This window comes from Procambarus clarkii, chromosome 4, assembly GCF_040958095.1.
Source record: "Procambarus clarkii isolate CNS0578487 chromosome 4, FALCON_Pclarkii_2.0, whole genome shotgun sequence".
NCBI lineage: Eukaryota > Metazoa > Arthropoda > Malacostraca > Decapoda > Cambaridae > Procambarus > Procambarus clarkii.
In genome coordinates this window covers 24,637,774-24,660,054 of record NC_091153.1, presented here as the reverse complement: position 1 = coordinate 24,660,054, position 22,281 = coordinate 24,637,774, and positions in this window count along the sequence as shown.

The following is a 22,281-nucleotide window of genomic DNA, read 5'->3' as shown; positions in this document are numbered from 1 at the left end:
GCCCTCACTCTCACTAGCCCTCACTCTCCCTGCCCTCACTCTCACTAGCTCTCACTCTCACTAGCTCTCACTCTCACTAGCCCTCACTCTCACTAGCTCTCACACTCACTAGCCTTCACTAGCACTAGCTCTCACTCTCACTAGCTCTCACTCTCACTAGCCCTCACACTCACTAACCCTCACTCTCACTAGTTCTCACTCTCACTAATTCTCACTCTCACTAGCTCTCACTCTCATTAGCCCTCACACTACCTATAGCCCTCACACTACCTAGCTCTCACTCTCACTAGCCCTCACACTCTCTAGCCCTTACTCTCACTAGCCCTTACTCTCACTAGCCCTCACTCTCACAAGCCTTTACTCTCACTAGCCCTCACTCTCACTAGCTCTCACTCTCACTAGCCCTCACTCTCACTAGCCCTCACTCTCACTAGCCCTCACTCTCACAAGCCTTTACTCTCACTAGCCCTCACTCTCACTATAGCTCTTACACTCACTAGCTCTCAATCTCACTAGCCCTCACACTCACTATAGCCCTCACACTCACTAGCTCTCACTCTCACTAGCCCTCACACTCACTAGTCCTTACTCTCACTAGCTCTTACTCTCACTAGCCCTTACTCTCACTAGCCCTCACTCACACCAGCCCTCACACTCACTAGCCCTCACTCTCACAAACCTTTACTCTCACTAGCCCTCACTCTCACTAGCTCTCACTCTCACTAGCCCTCACTCTCACTAGCCCTCACACTTACTAGCCCTCACGCTCACTAGCCCTCACTCTCACTAGCCCTCAAAACTCACTAGCCCTCACACTCACTAGCCCTCACACTCACTAGCCCTCACAATCACTAGCCCTTACTCTCACTAGCCCTCACTCTCACTAGCCCTCACTCTCACTAGCCCTCACACTCACTAGCCCTCACACTCACTAGCCCTCACACTCACTAGCCCTCACACTCACTAGCCCATACTCTCACTAGCCCTCACTCTCACTAGCCCTCACACTCACTAGCTCTCACTCACACCTGCCCTCACTCTCACTAGCCCTCACACTCACTAGCTCTCACACTCACTAGCCCTCACACTCACTAGCCCTCAGTCTCACTAGCTCTCTCTCTCACTAGCCCTAACACTCACTAGCCCCTCACACTCACTAGCCCTCACGCTCACTAGCTCTCATTCTCACTAGCCCTCACACTCACTAGCCCTTACTCTCACTAGCCCTCACACTCACTAGCCCTCACACTCACTAGCCCTCACTCTCACTAGCCCTCACGCTCACAAGCCTTTACTCTCACTAACCCTCACTCTCATTAGCTCTCACTCTCACTAGCTCTCACTCTCACTAGCCCTCACACTCACTAGCCCTCACACTCACTAGCCCTCACTCTCACTAGCTCTCACTCTCACTAGCCCTCACACTCACTAGCCCTCACACTCACTAGCCCTCACTCTCACTAGCCCCCACTCTCACAAGCCTTTACTCTCACTAGCCCTCACTCTCATTAGCTCTCATTCTCCCTAGCTCTCACTCTCACTAGCCCTCACACTCACTAGCCCTCACTCTCACTAGCCCTCACCCTCACAAGCCTTTACTCTCACTAGCCCTCACTCTCTCTAGCTCTCACTCTCACTAGCTCTCACTCTCACTAGCCCTCACACTCACTAGCCCTTACTCTCACTATCCCTCACTCTCACAAGCCTTTACTCTCACTAGCCCTCACTCTCACTAGCCCTCACTCTCACTAGCTCTCACACTCACTAGTCCTCACACTCACTAGCTCTCACTCTCACTAGCCCTCACTCTCACTAGCTCTCACACTCACTAGTCCTCACACTCACTAGCCCTCACTCTCACTAGGCCTCACTCTCACTAGCCCTCATTCTCACTAGCCCTCACTCTCACTAGCCCTCACTCTCACTAGCCCTCACTCTCACTAGCCCTCACTCTCATTAGCCCTCACTCTCTCTAACCCTCACACTCACTAGCCTTTACTTTCACTAGCCTTTACTCTAACTAGCCCTCACTCTCACAAGCCTTTACTCTCACTAGCCCTCACTCTCACTAGCCCTCACTCTCACTAGCCCTCACTCTCACAAGCCTTTACTCTCACTAGCCCTCACTCTCACTATAGCTCTTACACTCACTAGCTCTCACTCTCACTAGCCCTCACACTCACAATAGCCCTCACACTCACTAGCTCTCACTCTCACTAGCCCTCACACTCACTAGTCCTTACTCTCACTAGCTCTTACTCTCACTAGCCCTTACTCTCACTAGCCCTCACTCACACCAGCCCTCACACTCACTAGCCCTCACTCTCACAAACCTTTACTCTCACTAGCCCTCACTCTCACTAGCTCTCACTCTCACTAGCCCTCACTCTCACTAGCCCTCACACTTACTAGCCTTCACTCTCACTAGCCCTCACACTCACTAGCCCTCACACTCACTAGCCCTCACACTCACTAGCCCTCACAATCACTAGCCCTTACTCTCACTAGCCCTCACTCTCACTAGCCCTCACTCTCACTAGCCCTCACACTCACTAGCCCTCACACTCACTAGCCCACACACTCACTAGCCCTCACACTCACTAGCCCATACTCTCACTAGCCCTCACACTCACTAGCCCTCACACTCACTAGCCCTCACACTCACTAGCCCTCACTCTCACTAGCTCTCTCTCTCACTAGCCATAACACTCACTAGCCCCTCACACTCACTAGCCCTCACGCTCACTAGCTCTCACTCTCACTAGCCCTCACACTCACTAGCCCTTACTCTCACTAGCCCTCACACTCACTAGCCCTCACACTCACTAGCCCTCACTCTCACTAGCCCTCACGCTCACAAGCCTTTACTCTCACTAGCCCTCACTCTCATTAGCTCTCACTCTCACTAGCTCTCACTCTCACTAGCCCTCACACTCACTAGCCCTCACACTCACTAGCCCTCACTCTCACTAGCTCTCACTAGCCCTCACACTCACTAGCCATTACTCTCACTAGCCCTCACACTCACTAGCCCTCACACTCGATAGTCCTCACTCTCACTAGCCCCCACTCTCACAGGCCTTTACTCTCACTAGCCCTCACTCTCATTAGCTCTCATTCTCACTAGCTCTCACTCTCACTAGCCCTCACACTCACTAGCCCTCACTCTCACTAGCCCTCACCCTCACAAGCCTTTACTCTCACTAGCCCTCACTCTCTCTAGCTCTCACTCTCACTAGCTCTCACTCTCACTAGCCCTCACACTCACTAGCCCTTACTCTCACTATCCCTCACTCTCACAAGCCTTTACTCTCACTAGCCCTCACTCTCACTAGCCCTCACTCTCACTAGCTCTCACACTCACTAGTCCTCACACTCACTAGCCCTCACTCTCACTAGCCCTCACTCTCACTAGCTCTCACACTCACTAGTCCTCACACTCACTAGCCCTCACTCTCACTAGGCCTCATTCTCACTAGCCCTCACTCTCACTAGCCCTCACTCTCACTAGCTCTCACACTCACTAGTCCTCACACTCACTAGCCCTCACTCTCACTAGCCCTCATTCTCACTAGCCCTCACTCTCACTAGCCCTCACTCTCACTAGCCCTCACTCTCACTAGCCCTCACTCTCATTAGCCCTCACTCTCTCTAACCCTCACACTCACTAGCCTTTACTTTCACTAGCCTTTACTCTCACTAGCCCTCACTCTCACAAGCCTTTACTCTCACTAGCCCTCACTCTCACTAGCTCTCACTCTCACTAGCCCTCACACTCACTATAGCCCTCACACTCACTAGCCCTCACTCTCACTAGCCCTCACCCTCACTAGCCCTCACTCTCACTAGGCCTCACTCTCACTAGCCCTCACTCTCACTAGCCCTCAAACTCACTAGCCCTCATACTCACTAGCCCTCACACTCACTAGCCCTCACAATCACTAGCCCTCACTCTCACTAGCTCTCACTCTCACTAGCCCTCACTCTCACTAGCCCTCAATCTCACTAGCCCTCACACTAACACTGGTCAAAAGGACTTCTCCAGTTTCATTTATTATTTTTTTTATTAAATGCAGATCGCAGAATGTTAGAAATGTGAGTATTAAGAGTTTAAAATAATTAGTACAGGTGACTGAGAAGTATGTTAAATAAGTTGGCTAAATATGAGAGAGGAAAGATTCTTGGATTTCCATTTAAAGATCTTACAAGACGCGACGAAATGAATCAATGCAACATAGAAGGTTTAATTATATTTTTCCGCGGATTTCAAGCCTATAAATTCATATTGTTGAATTACACGAGAAGGCAAGAGACGTCAGAGCTGGTCCTGTAATGTCTATTGTTGTCGTGTTGATGAGGTTAAAGGCTTAAACGTTCAGGCAACGTTTCTGTTCACTTTACTCCTCTATTCACTTAGCAGTAAATGGGGATACTTGCGAGTGACACAACCGGTGACAGGATAAGTGGGGGTCGAGAGCTACAAGATCAACCCAGCAGGCAGAAATAGTTGAATACACATATGCAACCACAAAAGAAAAATTAAATCCATGAGGTCTTCCAGTTCTTCCTCATAAGAGGTTTATTAGGTCATTTCTGGGACTGTTATTCCAAGCTAATACACAATTAACATAGAGATCCACATGGATAATTTGTGTAAGGAGGATGTGGTTTGTGTTAGAGGGATGTGGTTTGTGTGAGAGAGATGTGGTTTGTGTTAGAGGGATGTGGTTTGTGTGAGAGAGATGTGGTTTGTGTTAGAGGGATGTGGTTTGTGTGAGAGAGATGTGGTTTGTGTGAGAGAGATGTGGTTTGTGTGAGAGAGATGTGGTTTGTGTGAGAGAGATGTGGTTTGTGTTAGAGGGATGTGGTTTGTGTGAGAGATATGTGGTTTGTGTGAGAGAGATGTGGTTTGTGAGAGAGTGATGTGGTTTGTGAGAGAGGGATGTGGTTTGTGAGAGAGGGATGTGATTTGTGTGAGAGGGATGTGGTTTGTGTGAGAGGGATGTGGTTTGTGTGAGAGGGATGTGGTTTGTGTGAGAGGGAGGTTGTTAGTGTGAGAGGGAGGTGGTTTGTGTGAGAGGGATGTGGTTTGTGTGAAAGGGATGTGGTTTGTGAGAGAGGGATGTGGATTGTGTGAGAGAGATGTGGTTTGTGAGAGAGGGATGTGGTTTGTGTGAGAGGGATGTGGTTTGTCTTAGAGGAATGTGGTTTGTGTAAGAGGGATGTGGTTTGTGAGAGAGGGATGTGGTTTGTGAGAGAGGGATGTGGTTTGTGAGAGAGGGATGTTGTTTGTGTGAGAGGGATGTGATTTGTGTGAGAGGGATGTGGTTTGTGTGAGAGGGATGTGGTTTGTGAGAGAGGGATGTGGTTTGTGTGAGAGGGATGTGGTTTGCGTGAGAGGGATGTGGTTTGTGTAAAAGGGATGTGGTTTGTGTGAGAGAGATGTTGTTTGTGTGAGAGGGATGTGGTTTGTGTAAGAGGGATGTGGTTTGTGAGAGAGGGATATGGTTTGTGTAAGAGGGATGTGGTTTGTGTAAGAGGGATGTGGTTTGTGTAAGAGGGATGTGGTTTGTGTAAGAGGGATGTGGTTTGTGAGAGAGGGATATGGTTTGTGTAAGAGGGATGTGGTTTGTGTAAGAGGGATGTGGTTTGTGTAAGAGGGATGTGGTTTGTGTAAGATGGATGTGGTTTGTGAGAGATGTTGTTTGTGTGAGAGGGATGTGTTTTGTGTGAGAGGGATGTGTTTTGTGTGAGAGGGATGTGGTTTGTGTGAGAGGGATGTGGTTTATACAAGAGCGTAATTGGTTTAAGCGTAATTAAGGCTGATTACACATCTTTGAAGTTTTAAATTTAATAATTTTTTAAGGTAAATTGAGATTTATTTAATTTTATCCAAATTGGCCTGGGGGGGGGGGGAGTTTGAAAAATACAATGGATATTTGAAATATTATTCGTGAGTGCTATTTTTAAGGTTAATTAAGGGGGATTGCATTAATATAACGTTTTACAGTTTTTCATTTTATAAGGAAATTTGACAACAAGGGAAAATGGATATTTTTGTTGCAATTTACCCAACCTTAAATGCAGTTTGAAAAATACGATGGATATTTGATATATTATGCTTGAGTGCTATTTTTAAGCGTAACTTTAGGTGACTGCACTTATTTGCAGTTATACGTTTAAATTTACACTTATAAGTTTAAATTTAGTAATTTTATAAGGATATTTACAAACAAATTTAATCCTAAAGCACACACGTGACTGTTACTGTACTAAACACATTACCTGAAGTTTATAGTGTGAGTAGCTCAGTTGTCTCAATAATTTCAGCAATATAAATAAAACACAACCACATTTATTGAGAACGGGGGCATTTTATTCGAATATTTTTAATTCATATTCATAATGAAAAGGATACTTAATTCACCGTAAAAATACTTAATACAAACATCAAGTTCCAGATGATAAATATTATTTCAAATATAATACAGGCAAACTTTGTTTGGAACACTACAATAATTACATGAAATTTAGTAATTGGGCTTAGGTGAGCGTTAAATTTATTGTCCAAATAGAAGGAATAAACTTGCATGGTGCAACAGTCCCTTGTTATATAATAATAACTCCGTGTTCTCCCCAACAATGCAATGGACATGGGTGAAAGGGAAGGAGGGAGGGAGGATGGGAGGGAGAGAGATAGAGAGGGAGGGGAATAGGTGGGAGGGAAGTTGAGACCACAGGGACACAGCCCTTGTGGAGTAAATATCGCTGAGGTGCGATTTACGAGGACCACAAATATCGCCAGGCGTAAAGGTTCCCAGTGAAGAAAATGACAATCGAACAACTTGGTTAATAAATTTTAGAGTAAATAAATTTGCTTCACATTTACAGACTTTTAAAAAAAACCTCAATGCACCCACATATTCCTAGACTCTCTGAGGCACCCACATATTCCTAGACTCTCTGAGACACCCACATATTCCTAGACTCACTGTGACATCCACATATTGCTCGACTCACTGTGACACCCACATATTCCCAGAGTCACTGTGACACCCACATATTGCTCGACTCACTGTGACACCCACATACTCGTAGACTCACTGTGACACCCACATATTCCTAGACTCACTGTGACACCCACATATTCCTAGACTCACTGTGACACCCACATATTCCTAGACTCACTGTGACACCCACATATTCCTAGACTCACTGTGACACCCACATATTCTTAGACTCACTGTGACACCCACATATTCCTCGACTCACTGTGACACCCACATATTCCTAGACTCAAATATCCAAACAAAATGCCTAAAAACATGCTTCGTTTTTGAATACACGAAGCTAGAGAATACAAACATTTTCACAGGTAATTAACTCATGGGATAACATTGTTAATGTTAGATGTTGCAGCTGATAAGTGTTTAAGTACTAATGTGTTGCAAGATTTATTAATTAGGTTAACAAAATAATGCCATATATATTGGATGAAACAGGCGGAGCAGGAATAATGTGTCGCTCAAAACATATTTAAAAGTTTGCATATTAAAATGTATACATCATTCTCGTGTAAAATAATGATATTAATATTTCATGAAGTTAACGTTCTGCTTGTGTTTGTTGCAGGGCTGAATTGTTGTTGATGGTGGTGGTGTGGTGGTGGTTGGAGGTGGTGTAGTGGATGGTGGTGGTGGTGTGGTTGTTGGGGGTGGTGGTGTAGTTGTTGTTGGTGGTGGTGGTGTGGTGGTTGGTAGTGGTGTGGTTGGTGGTGGTGGTGGTGGTTATGGTTGGTGGTGGTGTGGTTGGTGGTGGTGTGGTGATTGTTGTTGTTTGTTGTTGTTGTTGGTGTTTGTGGTGGTGGTGGTGTGGTTGGTGGTGGTGGTGGTGGTGGTGGTGGTTGGTGGTGGTGGTGTGGTTGTTGTTGTTGGTAGTGTGGTGGTGGTAGTGGTTGGTAGCGGTGGTAGTGTGGTTGTTAATGGTTGTGATGTGGTTGTTGTTGGTGGTGGTGTGGTTGATGGTGTGGCTGGTGGTGGTGGTGTGGTTGATGGTGTTGGCGGTGTGGTTGTTGGTGATAGTAGTGTGGTTGATGGTGTGGCTGGTGGTGGTGGTGTGGTTGATGGTGGTGGCGGTGTGGTTGATGGTGTGGCTGGTGGTGGTAGTGTGGTTGATGGTGTTGGCGGTGTGGTTGTTGGTGATAGAAGTGTGGTTGATGGTGTGGCTGGTGGTGGTGGTGTGGTAGTTGGTGGTGGTGGTTGTTGGTTGTGTTGTTGGTGTGGGTGTTGGTGGTGGTGTGGTTGGTGGTGGAGTGGTTGTTGGTGGTGGTATGGTTGTTGTTAGTGGTGTGGTAGTTGGTGGTAGTGTGGTTGTTGTTGGTGGTGTGGTTGGTGTTGGTGGTGTGGTTGTTGGTGGTGTGATTGGTGGTGGTGGCGGTGTCGTTGGTAGTGGTGGTAGTGTGGTTGATGGTGGTGATGGTGGTGGTGTAGTTGGTGTTGGTGGTAGTGTGGTTGTTGTTGGTGTGATTGTTGTTGGTGGTGGTGGTGTGGATGATGGTGTGGTTGTTGGTGTGGTTGATGGTGGTGGTGGTGTGGTTGTTGGTGATAGTAGTGTGGTTGATGGTGTGGCTGGTGGTGGTAGTGGTGGAGACGTGTATGGAGTACCGCCTGGAGACCTGTACATGCATACAACCCGTTCTCGCAAATTCGTAAAGTCAATATTGACTTATTAACTACGTGCATAGGTGATATACTAAACATAATAGATACCCTTAAAAAGATTCATAGAAAACACCGACCTTACCTAACCTTGTTAGTATCTTAAGATAAGCATCTTATTGCTTCGTAATTACAATTATTACTTAACCTATACCTATTATAGGTTAGGTAATAATTGTAATTACGAAGCAATAAGATGCTTATCTTAACATACTAAGTAGGTTAGGTAAGGTCGGTGTTTTCTATGAAGCTTTTCAAGGGAAACTATTATGTTAAGTATGTCACCTATGCACGTATTTAATATGTCAATATTGACTTATTAAATTTGCGAGAACGGGTTGTATGCATGTACAGGTCTCCAGGCGGTACTCCATACACGTCTCCACCACTACCACCACCAGCCACACCATCAACCACACTACTATCACCAAAGAAGAAGGAAGGGAGAAAAGGGAGGAAGAAAGAACAAGTTAAGACCCAATACCTGACATGGAGCCACGTATCCGTGTATCCAAGCAGTAGGTAACGGAGTCACCACTCGTTACCAGATCCACCAGACACTCGAGGTTGTCGCTCGTTAGACTTGGTAACGAAAAATTTAATGAGAGTTTCTTCCCAGCAAAAGAGGTTTCCATTCTGACTGCGGCCTTGTTAGGAATCCCCAGGTAAGGATACCTTAGGATTTTTATATTTTTATTATTATTATAATAGCTGACCTTGGCTTTATCACTCAGGTCAACTCTTCCCCCTGTCATATATTCTGTATACGTCGTCTCTCTCCTCGTCTCTCTGCACTTCTCACCCCTCCCTGTTCCACCTCTACCCTCTTGTATACACCTCTTCCATCCGTACTGCACCACACTCCTCTCTCTATGCACCTCTCTACCTTTCCATATTCCTTCCTGTACCTCACATCTCTCCCTCACTCTCTACGTCCCAACGCCCTCGTTCTTTCCTCGTGCTTTTTTGCCTCTTTCTCCTTTTTCCTTCCATCTAATTAAATTTCCCTCTGTCCTTATCTTTCCCCGCTCCCAGTCCCTCCTCTCTTTCTCTCCTCTGGACTTTCCTATTCTCCAACTCACTATAAAAAAAATGCAAGATTCCTGGGAACTTTCAGCTTACTGTGTGTTAAGATCTTGGGACCTTTGATGCTCGATAATTGGGTAACAAATGGACTTTCCTTCTCTTTAGGCAATTACTAACTAACTTTACAACTGAGCTCTACCTGCTCCGAATACCTTTCTATCTCGAGTGCCTGTGATTTCCATCCATAATATTCCATAAAGTTATATTCTTTAAGTACCTATAATCGCTGATGTCTCTTACGGGGCAGTTTTATGAGTTTTGGTGTTCAAGTTAGTAAGTGTAATTGCTTTGTTACTTAGTTAATGTCTTCGTGATCACGTGGCTTGAATATTTTGTTCCATGTTTCACACTTGGATAAAACAATCATTGTATTCGACTATGTTTAATGTGGACACAAGATTAATCGTTTGATTACCAAGTGACGTTGAACGATTGTTTTCTTGGAGACGTTAGGTAGTGTTTGGCGATTTGGAGGTGTGGTGGTGTGGTGGTGGTGTCGTGGTGTGGTGGTGGTTGTAGTGGTGGTGGTGGTGTGGTGATAGTGTGATGGTGGTGTGGTTGTGGTGGTGGTGTGGTGGAGTTATGGTGGTGGTGGGGTGAGGTGTGATGATGGTGTGATGGTGGTGTGGTGGTGGTGTGGTGGCGGTGTGGTGGCAGTGTGGTGGCGGTGTGGTGGCGGTGTGGTGGCGGTGTGGTGGCGGTGGTGATGAGGTGGCGGTGGTGATGATGGTAGTGGTGGCGGTGGTGAAGGTGGTAGTGGTGGCGATGGTGGTGGTGGTAGTGATGCGACAGTGGTGTTGGTAGTGGTGTTATGGTGTGCTGGTAAGTGGTGTTGGTGCTCATCTAATATTAGTTACTTAACAGTGATTATAGAGACATTCCAGTTATTTGGTGAATCTGGCCTTAAAGTTGTGGATGGAGGTGGGTTCCACAACTTCTTCTTTCAGTGCGTTCCAATTTTTGTTCACCTGTACAGAGTATAATTATTTCCTTACACATTTTTTTTATGATCCGTTTGTATTATTAACTTCCAGCCATGTCCTAAGTTTAAACAGGCTGTCATTATTCACATGTCGAATTCATTCAGTACCTTGCATGTTGTGATCATATTCTCTCTGTTTTTCTCTCCCGTATGACTGTGAGACTCATTTCCTTTGTAGCTTAAACATCTCGGTTCTGGCCCTATCCTTGCAGTAAGTTTCTGCACATAAAACTTGTTTTTTTGTGTTTGAGGAAATGTGGATTCCAGTCCGGTGCTGCACATTCTAGTATGGGTCTTAAACAGACTATAAATTATCTTATCTGAGTCCTTATTTAGCTTTAATATACAATTACAATGTAATCAAGTTTCCCATACTCTTCTGTGTAACCTTTTTTGTATGTTTCTTTGGTGTAAATGTTGGAATGATTACCACACTTTTGTTTTTTTCAGATTCTATATGTTGCCATTCTCGTGTGACGTAGTTTCCTCCTGGGTTCCTCTCACCCTTACGCATCTTCAATACTTGTACACTTGTTGGGACTGAACTCTAACAACAATTTGTCTGCGCACTCTAAGAGTATTTTAAGGTCTTCTTCTAACTTTCAGTAGTTCTCCTGGGTCTTGACATTCTTCATTAGCTTAGCGTCGTCTGCCAACATTGATATATACTTAGTTTATTCCTTATGGCAGGTTATTTGTATATATATTAGGAACAACAGTGGTTCTAGGACCAAGCCTTGCTGGACGCCTGTTGTTTCATTTCACTTATTCGACGCCACCATTCTGTGACTGTCCCTTACTGTTGTCACCTTGTTGTGCTTGCGGGGGTTGAGCTTTGGCTCTTTGGTCCCGCTCCTCAACCGTCAATCAACTGATGTACAGATTCTTGAGCCTACTGGTTGATACCTGGTACCTGGTTGATGGGGTTCTGGGAGTTCTTCTACTCCCCAAGCCCGGCCCGGGGCCAGACTTGGCTTGTGAGAGTTTGGTCCACCAGGCTGTTGCTTGGAGCGGCCCACAGGCCCACATACCCACCACAGCCCGGTTGGTCCGGCACTCCTTGAAGGAAACAATCTAATTTCCTCTTAAAGATGTCCACGGTTGTTCCTGTAATATTTCTGATGCTCGCTTGTAGGACGTTGAACAACCGTTTGCCTCTGATGTTCATACAGTGTTCTCTGATTGTGGCCATGGCACCTCTGCTCTTCACTGGTTCTATTCTGCATTTTCTTCCATGTCGTTCACTCCAGTACGTTGATATTTTATTGTGCAGATTTGGGACCTGTCCCTCCAGTATTTTCCATGTATATATTATTTGGTATCTCTCTTACTGTTGTCACCTAGTTGTGCTTGCAGGGGTTGAGCTTTGACACTTTGGTCCCGCTCCTCAACTGACGCCACCCACACCAGTAGTGTCGCCGGTTATCCGGCGACACTACTGGGCCTCTATCATATCTACATTTGAAACTGTGTATGGAGTCAGCCTCCACCACATCACTGTTTAATGCATTCCATCTGTTAACTACTCTGACACCAAAAAAATTATTTATAATGTCTCTGTGGCTCATCTGGGTACTCAGTTTCCACCTGTTTCGTGTTCCACCCGTGATAAAGAGTTTCCTTACTGTGCCTCACCAATTCACAAATAAGTATTTTCCCAGCAATGTTACCTCGTTTCTTCATGTTGCACACCGGCCTTTCATCAAGAACACTAGCTTCTAAAATTGTCAAAAATTATTTGATAAAGTCTATACCTGGCTTATGTTTTCCTGGAGTATTTCGGTGGCCTTGTCATGAAACTATCAAATTTGCCAGGCATGACTTGTTCCCTTCTAAATCCCTGTTGCAATATCATTTCAAAGTTTATCCACTCCAGGTGCTCCATTATTCTCAACTCGATTACTTTCTTCAGCGTTTTATAAAGGAAAACTTGTCAGTAGAACTGGTTCATAATTGAGTACTTTCCGACTGTCCCCCTTTTTAAATTAAAATTTGTGTTAGTGCTGACAAGGCACGTGTGCAGCCCATTTTCAGAAGAGGAGGCTAGATTAGGTCCGCTTGTATTCGTTTTGTTTCTTCAAGTTAGTTCAGGTATTTTGTTCACTTTATATAGTGTTCCTTTTGGTCAAGTTTCATATCAAAATCTTGGTCTCCACACACAGAATATTTTGAAAAGACCGTTTGTGGTGCGTGGTGGTATGGTGGTGTGGTATATGGTGGTTTGGTATGGTCGTGTGGTATGGTGGTGTGGTATATGGTGATGTGGTATATGGTGGTGTGGTATATGGTGATCTGGTATATGGTGGTGTGGTATATGGTGGTGTGGTATATGGTGATCTGGTATATGGTGGTGTGGTATGTGGTGATGTGGTATATGGTGGTGTGGTATGTGGTGATGTGGTATATGGTGTGGTATATGGTGATCTGGTATATGGTGGTGTGGTATGTGGTGATGTGGTATATGGTGGTGTGGTATATGGTGATCTGGTATATGGTGGTGTGGTATGTGGTGATGTGGTATATGGTGGTGTGGTATATGGTGATCTGGTATATGGTGGTGTGGTATGCGGTGATGTGGTATATGGTGGTGTGGTATATGGTGATCTGGTATATGGTGGTGTGGTATGTGGTGATGTGGTATATGGTGGTGTGGTATATGGTGATCTGGTATATGGTGGGGTGGTATATGGTGATCTGGTATATGGTGGTGTGGTATATGGTGATCTGGTATATGGTGGGGTGGTATATGGTGGTTTGGTATGGTGGTGTGGTATATGTGGGGTGGTATATAGTTGGGGGGAATGTTGGTGTGATATGGTGGTGTGGTATGGTGGTTTGTATGGTGGTGTGGTATGATGGTGTGGTATATAGTGGTATGGTATATGGTGGTTTGGTATGGTGGTATGGTATATGGTGGTTTGGTATGGTGGTGCGGTATGGTGGTGTGATGTGGTGGTGTGGTATGGTATGGTATATGGTGTGGTATATGGTGTGGTATGATGGTGTGGTATATGGTGTGGTATGGTGGTTTGGTATGGTAGTGGGGTATATGGTGTGGAATGATGGTGTGGTATATGGTGTGGTATATGGTGTGGTATGGTGGTTTGGTATGGTAGTGTGGTATGATGGTGTGGTATATGGTGTGGTATATGGTGTGGTATGGTGGTTTAGTATGGTAGTGGGGTATATGGTGTGGTATATGGTGTGGTATGATGGTGTGGTATATGGTGTGGTATATGGTGTGGTATGGTTGTCTGGTATGGTAGTGGGGTATGATGGTGTGGTGTGATGGTATGGTGGTATGATAAAGTATGTTACCAACATAAGTGGGTGGTGAACACATAAACTGATAACTCAGGGGGACAGCAAAGGATACCACTACGATAACTATACTTAACCACTATAATTAAGTACAATAACTAAAGGTAAACTACACCAAAAAGGAATAGTATGATACATTTACTGAGAGGAAAGAAATTATAAAATGGATTATGAAATAAATATATATTCAATAGACTTTTCAATTTCACGTTATAAAATTTATCTACAAAGACATTGTATCTAATACGAACATTTATATAAAAATACTTGCTTTACCCGGCGACACGTTGCTTTTTTTTATGGGGGGGGGGGGAGGTAAAGAGGAGGGAGAGGCATAGATTAAGGAAAGTTTAGAAGTGGGAAATACAGTGAGAGGTATGAAAGCAGGCGGGCTGTCCGCCTTGCTGACACGATGTGTGGGTGTTGGCAGCTAAGCTAAGCTTGCTCTCTCTTGTCAGGGAGCTGTGAGTGTGTAAGAGGTTCTTCACATGAATTTCACTATATATGGATGTCTATAGATGAATACTGTGTAACATTCATATATACACACTCCGATGCGTCCACACATGTTGTTTTATTCAAGGTTATTCATTTTATTATTATTATTTATTGATTTATTCATACATGCACATATATATATATATATTTATATATATATATATATATATATATATATATATATATATATATATATATATATATATATATATATATATATATATATATATATATATATATATATATCTGTCGTACCTAGTAGCCAGAACGCACTTCTCAGCCTACTATGCAAGGCCCAATTTGCCTAATAAGCCAAGTTTTCATGAATTAATTGTTTTTCGACTACCTAACCTACCTAACCTAACCTAACCTAACTTTTTCGGCTACCTAACCTAACCTAACCTATAAAGATAGGTTAGGTTAGGTTGGGTTGGTTAGGTTCGGTCATATTTCTATGTTAATTTTAACTCCAATAAAAAAAAAATTGACCTCACACATAATGAAATAGGTAGCTTTATCATTTCATAAGAAAAAAATTAGAGAAAATATATTAATTCAGGAAAACTTGGCTTATTAGGCAAATCGGGCGTTGCATAGTAGGCCGAGAAGTGCATTCTGGCTACTATATATATATATATATATATATATATATATATATATATATATATATATATATATATATATATATATATATATCTATATATCTATATATATATATATATATATATATATATATATATATATATATATATATATATATATATATATATATATATATATATATATATATATAGAAAGTTTGTGAGGGTTACCACCTCTGGTGCCAATGTGGGGACCCATTGCCTCGGAGAAGAAAATAAAAAGTATTCAGAGGAGACCTTGTGGTTTCTCACTGAACACTAATATTATCTTCTCCTACCACCCCCCATTCTTTTGTATGTACACATATATATTTGTTTTATTTGAACTTTGTTACAAAAAAGGAGTTACATATAGGTTACAAAGATGGTTATCGTAGGTTGTCGAGTTCCTCCAGCTCCTCAGATGGCGGGCAGGAACCCTGAATGCAGTGCGCATTTCCCCTCTGTATCGCCACGCTGAGGCGCTGGAAAAGAAAGCTGGCAGCTCTAGGGTCCCTTGTTGTTTCAATGAGCCTAGAACCCAGTTCCTTCAAAAAACTGGTAGCACTTTTATCCCAGGCGCCGAGTGTCTCAGAAACAATGGGGACAAAATTGTAGTGGTGATCCAGTTCTCTGTACTTACGGAGTTAGTACGTACGTAAGTTAGTTAGTAGTTACGGAGAATACTATATATTTTATATATATATATATATATATATATATATATATATATATATATATATATATATATATATATATATATTATATATACCTGTACATATACTCATTTATATGCATATACACCTACATATATATATATATATATATATATATATATATATATATATATATATATATATATATATATATATATATATATATATATATATACATACTAAATTTTTCCAATTATTGGGGAAGTATTTTTGGTCAGTATTTCATCTGGGAATTATGTATTGTGGGGCTGGGTTTTCATCTAGGAAATCGAGGCTCTTGGGCCACCAGCTGTGGGAGCGGGGCGTCTCATCTTGTAGTAATCTTTCTAACATTGGGTCCTCTAACATTTCGATGGTGTTCCACACCCTGATGGCTTAGTGCTGTAGTCTGATTTTCAGTGGCTGTATGTTCAGAAGCTCATGGATTTCCTGGATTGTCTGATCATATGGTGGACGGTGTTTTGCTGCTCTTCTTAGCGCCGTATTTTGCACTGCTTACAGTTTCTGCATGTTAGTTTTCTTGATGGTGTGTAGTGGTATTGGGGGTACTCTAGATGTGGCCGAACTACAGCCTTATATAGGTGGATCTGAATGTTTGTACTGAGGCTTCGGAATCATCTCAGTTTTCTTAAGGCTGCTTTGGCTTTGTTTAGTCGGTCCCTTACATGAATTTGTATCCCTGTTCTATTTATTGATCATGAGTCCCAGTATTCTGCCTACCTCCGCATATTGGATCGGATGGTTGTCAAGGATAATGGGGTGTGGGTTTCTTTTCGCAATGTGTATTATCTGAAACTGTTGTTTGTTAGTGCTAATTTTCCATTGCTTCTCAAAGTTCTTTATGAGTTCAATTGCTGTCTTGGTTTTGTCGGCTAGTAGCGGCTTTGATGGTCCTGGTTGGCATATTATTTGGGTGACATCGTCAGCATATGTGATGTATTCTCCATGTTGGGGCAGGTCAGCTGTATATATGTTGAAAAGAGTAGGGGAGAGGCAGCTTCCTTGTGGTACTCCAATTTTCAGTTCTATTACGTCACACAAGTAGCTGCCGATATTGAACCCCCTGTTGAACCTCTCTCTCTCTCTCTCTCTCTCTCTCTCTCTCTCTCTCTCTCTCTCTCTCTCTCTCTCTCTCAGAACTCCGGAATGAGGTGTTGTGAAGCACATTCCTGGCAAAGGGGCACATTATTGGGTAATTTAATAATTCACTCATAACTCGTAGTGATAAAGATAGAACTAAAAAAAACATTATTAGTAAAGTAAGGTAAACTTTAATAACAAAGGGGAACTGGAACCCTACACCAGGAGGACACGAGCCCCAGAGAGAAGTACAGCAGAGGCCTAGATTAGCCACCATCATTCCCTTCCAGTAATCTTCCTCCCCTCCATGCATAACCATCTCTTCTCATGATATGCAAACCACACATTAGACAATTAACAAACGACGTTTCGGTCCATCCTGGACCATTATCAATGTGTATACACTACTTGATAATGGTCCGGGACGGACCGAAACGTCGTCGTTTCTTCATTTTGTTGCGTGTGGTTTGGATATAATATCATCAGCCTCGTTATTGTGACTCATCATCTGCACCCTCCTTCCATCCCATAGACCCCCTCCACACTCCATGCTCTCCCAGCATGTAACTCTAGGCTCTAGTAACTCATCATGTAACTCTAGGCTCTAGTAACTCATCATGTAACTCTAAGCTCTAGTAACTCATCATGTAACTCTAGGCTCTAGTAACTCATCATGTAACTCTAGGCAAGAACTATACCCTCACACACTTCAAGCCCAAACCACCCTCACACACACACCCATCCCCAAGCCTCTCTATCCTCACCATACAATAAACGCACTCATATATCCCCGCCCACAGGACAACCTTTACCTCCAGTGGAATGGACTTCAAGGGTGTGAGTAAGTGAGAATGGTCAGAAATGAGCCTCAAAATAATGTTCTCATACGCAAATGGGTTTACAAATACAGTAAACATACTTGTGAAAAGATCACAAGAAGGAGGCCCAAATGTAACAGCACTCACAGAAACAAAAGTGTCAGAACTATATGAATGCAGCGATTCCTCAAGACTACTTATAGTAAGGAAAGAGAGAGAGTGGAGGAGGGGGAGTGGTCCTGTTGATAAGAAAGGAAAGGGGCTTCGAAGAGATAGTTATCCAGGACCGTGAAGGGTTTGCAAACAACATAACAGCCACCATGACAATGGGAGGGCCTAAGACAGTAGTAGTAGTAGCATTGAATATATAACCCTCCAGTAAATGACAGAAGATCCAGGAAGGAGTTTTATGGAAACAACTTTTGCAATTATTGCTGTAATAGAAAAACCAAGCACAGTCACGTATTGAAATGTATCCTGAGCCCCTTAATCATGAGAGACTTCAACCTAGGATAGATAGATTGGGAGAACAAAGAACTGCATGGGGGGATACTGATGAATCCAACAACTCGCCCTCTAGAAATAATACATCGCATTTTGACGTATAAATCCCCTAAAGCAAAAAATCTATGAACTAAAAATGATAGAGGCTCAAAAAATTGACGTGAAGGTTTCGTTTTCTACTCGTAAGTCCTCTGTCAGGTTAGGTTCGGGCAATTTAGTACATCAGTTTAGTGACGTTGTGAACGTTTGATAGAACGGATTGAATGGAGAACTACAGTTGGATGTGACAAGAGCGTCTTTAAGTCAGCACGTCAAGTTACCTCACACAAGAATGAGAGGTAATGACGAACCCGCTAGACGCAACTTGATATTCACAGTGAACCACTCAGACATGAAAGAAATCAAATTAGAAGCTTCCATGGGAATGAGTGATCACAGTGTATTGACGTGTGAGCATCTGTGAAAGTAGGAATAACCTACTCAAGGAAAGGACCCAAAAATATGTTCAGCATACTTTAAGGGAAATTATAAAGTGATGATAAAATTCTTAATAGGAATACCATGGAAATCAGGTAAAAGACTATGTAAAACACAAATAACTATAATGCGCAGAAGTGTCACACTGGAGGACATGAAAGACAACGAAGGGGGACATGATAGCGGCATACAAGATTTTAAGGCAAACTGATAGAGATGATAAATCATCATTATTTAAAACTAGGAACACCAGAACGAGGAAGTAGAGATGACGAAAAGACACACAAATGAGTAACGGCGATGACAGAAGAATGTTCTAGTTTCTGAGCCGTGAACAAGTTGAATTGGTCGTTAGAGGAAGAATCTAACTTGTAGGTGAGAACGTGAGGACAAACGGAGGGATGGACGAGGGAGGAAAGAGCTAAACAACATCACTCACTTGACAGGAAATGGAAGGAATTGGAGAAAGACAAATCTTTAAGTTAAACAGATGGAATTATGAAGGTAATGGTTGGAAATTGTAATTTGAATGACACAAAATACACAAAACCGTTGAGAGGAAACATATAGAGGGAGTTGTGAGGGTGTGTAGGGGGGCAAAGGTGTATAGGGGGCGAAGGTGTGCGGGGGTGAGGGTGTGTAGGGGGGCAAAGGTGTATAGGGGGCGAAGGTGTGCGGGGGTGAGGGTGTGTAGGGGGGCAAAGGTGTATAGGGGGCGAAGGTGTGCGGGGGTGAGGGTGTGTAGGGGGGCAAACGTGTATAGGGGGCGAAGGTGTGCGGGGGTGAGGGTGCGTAGGGGTGAGGGGGGTGTAAGGGGTGAAGTGGGTGAGAGGCAGACGGGATAAATTAGTAAAGAAGTGTCTTCCAGTTACAGCCCTGCCGTTTACGGGATCACCATAACCCGTGCTACATGGAAATGTTGTTAATAAGTAAAACAAAAAACGAAAAAATAGGTAAAGAGCATAGAATGACGTAAACAAATCTATGTAGAGGAATTTGTTTAGGTCTATCAGTGAACACTGCCCAGAGTGGGCAAGAGGTTACACCTCAATGAGGAAGATAAATACTTATCATCCTCACTACATCTTCCTCATACATCACACGTTATCTGTCACATTGTATCCTCATAGTGTTGGCTTCTCCCTTAACTCTGCTGACTATAGTAGCCTCCCTCTAAATAACATATAAATACATCAGTACAGTCTATTCTGACAGCTTAAATTAACTTTAAAACATTTCAACGTGAAATAGTTTAACAAATGTAAATGTTTCACACTCTCGAACACAGTGTTATATGTGTTATGTGATTTATCGGGCCATGTGTCCACCTCGGAGAGTGAAAGACCCATCTGCCAACACATGCACCTTAACACTATTGCTTCATATATCAATCCATTTCATCTGAGAACTGTTTATTGGAATAAATATTTTACAGGCGATAACAATGTTTACACACGCACAAAACCCATAATCCTAAAAACCAAATTTGAAATATGTTTCTGAATGCTCGTAAAGCTTATTTCCACTGACGCAATGTATGGTAGAATGTTGTATCACACTCAATACTAAAGTGATTATCAAAAGAAGAGGCCAATCCGGAAGGTCATTCAACACTTTGTTTGTTCAACACATTACTCACATTAATGTGAGTAATGAGTCATTAATCATATAAATGTGAGTAATGAGTCATTAATCATATAAATGTGAGTACATCCTTGTGTCTATTTAGTATTGAGTGTTATACAACCTCTATACCATACATTGCGTCAGTAGAAATAGGCATCAAACTGCCAACTCATCGCCGTTTTCAGAAATTGGCATAAGTTCTGTATAAAAAGGCGAAATTTCAAACTGCAAATATGTGCAGAGGGCCAGAATTCGACTCCAAAATAATGCTCAGGAGTCAGATTTGCGATTTTTTTAATATTATGAAAACTGCAAGGGGGGGGGAGGGATCGGGTACAATGCTGTACCCGATCGCTGTTTTCAGAATTTGGCATATTTTCGGAATAAAGAGGAGAACTTTCAAACTGCATATGTTTATTTTGGAGGCGAATTGTAGCTCTCTAAACATATTTACAGTTTGAAATTTTGCCTATTTTTACCGAAAATATGCCAATTACTGAAAACAGCGATGGGTCACATTTTACCCCCCCCCCCTGCAGTTTTCATAATATCGGAAATATTGCAAATCATACTCAGGAGCTTTATTTTGGTGCCGAATTCTGACTCTCTGCACATATTTGAAGTTTGAAATTATACCTTTTCATACCGAAAATTTGTCATTTACTGAAAACAACGATGGTCACATTTTACCCAAACCCCCCCCCCCTGCAGTTTTCATAATATCGGAAATATCGCATATCTGACTCATGAGCGTTGTTTTGGAGCCGAATTCTGGCTCTCTGCACATATATGCAGTTTTAAATTTAGCCTGTTTATACCGAAAATATGCCAATTACTGAAAACAGTGATGGGTCACATATTACCCCCCCCCCCCCCTTGCAGTTTTCATAATGTTACGGAAAAGTGGATGAATAGAGCAGTGGCTATTTTGGCTGGTGGAATGCCAATAACATTAAATAAAAAAGTAAAACAAAGTAAATAAAACTGCTTCTGCTGCTAAATCTCTTTATGGTGTGAAAATTGCAGGATAAAATCCTAAGAATGGAAAACTCAAATATTTAATATAACAAAAAATGACGTGAACAATAAGTAAAAAAATCACTATGATACTTGGCAAAAACACTAATTACAATGCAAAAAGAAATATAAACATGTGACAGTTACCTTAATATCAAAATTAAAGGTGCTGAATAAATACTTAGTACACTGGCAGCTTGAGTCTACCGACACTCAGGGAAGCGAGAGCAGATCTTGCAACTTTGAGCACTGAGGAGTATTCTGACGTCTACTTGTTGGTGAGCTCCTTTTATATACAGTCGAGTCCGTGTAGATGGCGCTGATGTGCAGGGAATTAACAGCTGGCAGTCTCTAACGACCAGTTAGGCTGGAGAGTGTAGTTGGCCTCAGACAGCAGGTGTCCAAGGGTCATGGGAACTGGAGGGTTGAGAGGGGTGATATCTGTCTAGACACGGAGAGCTCTGAGCATGTATTGTTGTTGTTCTTAATGTTAATTTATTACACTTGAGTTTGCAGCTGTGTTGTGGATAGGCGGTAAAATAATAGGCACGGTTTCCATGCCTAAGCAGCAGATTATCGTAACAATAATATCGGAAATATCGCAAATCTGACTACTGAACCAGATTAATAATTTTAAATTTTATAAGTAATGATAATGATTTTATTACTTTTTATTACTTTAATTAGTAATGGCTCATTATACACATTAATATGAGTAATAAGCGATTACTAATATTAATGTGAGTATATCCTTGTGTCTCTTGGAACAACTTCAGTTAGCAGAGGGACGGAGGGAGTTATCAGGGAGAAAGCGCCAAG